Source organism: Corvus brachyrhynchos, unplaced genomic scaffold, assembly GCF_000691975.1.
Source record: "Corvus brachyrhynchos isolate BGI_N302 unplaced genomic scaffold, ASM69197v1 scaffold137, whole genome shotgun sequence".
Lineage (NCBI taxonomy): Eukaryota > Metazoa > Chordata > Aves > Passeriformes > Corvidae > Corvus > Corvus brachyrhynchos.
Window position 1 is genome coordinate 251,645 of NW_008238830.1, and position 2,184 is coordinate 253,828.

Genomic DNA, 2,184 nt, shown 5'->3' on the forward strand with positions numbered 1-2,184 from the left:
CCCACCCGAACCTCTGCCCCGCTGCCGGATCTGCTGCCCCATCCCTGGCCTCCTGCCCCATCCCCTGCCTCATCCCTCGTAGCACCTGCACCGTCCTGCTCCATCCCCTGCCCCACCGCCTGACCCTCTACTCCACTGCCAGACCCCTCTCTTACTGCCTGTCAGACTCCCTACCCCTGTGTGTGTCCCCATGTCCATTCCCTGTCAGCCCCCCCTACTCTATCCCCTGCCCCACCTCTGTGCCTGGGGGTGAAGCTACACCGGTGGATCTGTCTGGGACCTGCCCAGGGCTCCCTTATTCCAGAGCCCACTCGGCTGCTGGTGTCTTGGTTCCAACAACAAAAGCAATTAAACCAGTGTGGTAACAAGCCCCTGGCCCGAGCCCACCCCACAGGCAGGCACAGCTTGCTGACTGCCACAACCACCCTGCTGAGGGACAAGAGAACATCCAGGCAGGAGGATTTTGGTTTTTCCCAGCTCCTCCTTGTGCTCAAGGAACATTTTCTGATTGGAGGCACAAAAGAAACCCAAACAATTCTTCTATTACTCAGTGAATCTCCTAAAAGCAATCCCAAAGCACTGGCGGGGCCCTTGGCTTGCCGGTGGAGGAGACGCTTCAGAGCCCGAAGAACTAAGTGCTGCTGCAGGGCCAGCCCAGCCAACACACTAATCCCTTGGGATTACTGCAGTCTAGTCACAGCTCAGCCACTTACTCCGGGATGGTGACTTGGCCTCTCTTAATGAGATAACAGGATCCCACATCCCAGAGGGGACAGAGCACTGCCACCCCTGCACTCTCCCAACACCCAGCTCCGCAACCACCCAGTTCATCCCAGCCTTGGGGGAGCTTTTAGGGCCAAGACCAGGCTGTATTTTCCTCAGGTAGCTGTTAAAGCCCCTATGAGATCCCTGGGATGGACAGACAGATGAACGGAGCACTGCTTGGCAGCACTGCTTGTCTCAGAGCACACAGCTCACAGGTTTTTTGCTGGACTAAATATGTTTTGCTGGACCAGATGGTTTTAAGCAGCAGCCAAATTCCTTCGGGAGCAGAGTCTGGATCCTGTTCTGAGCCTGGGAATGAGCACAGGTCAATGCTCTGCAATCAGGGCAGGCACCTGCCCCTGTTGCAGGTACCTGCTCCTGTCACAGGTGCCATCATGGGGCCAGGTTTTGTGCCCTCCCCCCAGTGAAACCCCTCAGCGTGAGACTCCCAGCCATGTTCTCAACATGAAAAGTAAGAGCTTGGATCCTTGCTGTGCAGCCCACCCACCAGCCTAGTGTTCCCCCCAGCTTAAAGGGATCCTGGAATTAATTAATTCCCCCTTAGCTGGGTTTAGCATCGCTCTGAACTCAATGCCACGACTGCTGCTGCCTGCTGCCCCAGGATATCCTGGAGGTGCAGTCCAGAACTTCCAGGGCACCATCTCTGGAGTCACCAAGAGAAGCCAAGCCACAGCTTCCAGAGGCCACAGTGCTGCAATTAGCACTTGGTCATCAAGTATTAATGGCTCATTTGCATGAAGAGACCTTAAGGCAGGTATGCAAAGAGCACAGCCAAAGCCAAAGAGCATCTGGACTAAACCCAGTTCCTCCCACACGCACAGGATGGATGGGACTTTCTCTACAATGGCCCCTGCATGGAAAATAGCCTCTAAAAGAATAAGCAGGATACATCCATTTTTTCATAGTTAGTGGTGACATGCTGTAGTGCCACTGGAACCCGCATGCAGTCATGCCAGACTGCCCACCCCCCACTCACAGGCTTTGTGCTCCCAGCATCCCTCCTCAATCCCCCAAATTAAAATCAGCTCATCATCATTAACCTTATTTTTCCAAACCAAGCTTTCAGACCAGCTCCCCCCTGAACAAAATGCTCAGCTCAGGGGGAAGGTGGTTATAGCTGCTATCCAGGGTCTCCTGCAGAGCTGGGACATCTGAGTATCCGAGGCCACTGTTGTGTATTCCTTATGGCTGAGCTGCTCCAGCAAGCCCAGAGTTTGGACACCACCAGGAAGCACTTGGGGCAAAGGCAGAGAGCTCCAAATCCACCTGGCTTCACAGCATGGGGGGAGCTTCAGCCAGGGGGCAAAACTAAGAGCCAAGGCAGCTCGAGGAGAAAATCTGGAAATTAACTTAAAAGCAATTTTGGGAGGATCCTCAGAGCAAAGGGAAACAGCAGCT

General features: G+C 54.4%; 1 protein-coding gene and 1 long non-coding RNA gene across 4 annotated transcripts in view; one reads left to right on the plus strand and one right to left on the minus strand.

Annotated features, from left to right (window-relative positions):
- Positions 1-2,184, minus strand: part of HIP1 (huntingtin interacting protein 1) — a 35,422-nt gene that overhangs the window by 22,803 nt on the left and 10,435 nt on the right. The gene's annotated exons all lie outside the window — the stretch shown is intronic.
- LOC108447616 overlaps positions 1-2,184 on the plus strand; it is an 8,202-nt gene that overhangs the window by 3,282 nt on the left and 2,736 nt on the right. The gene's annotated exons all lie outside the window — the stretch shown is intronic.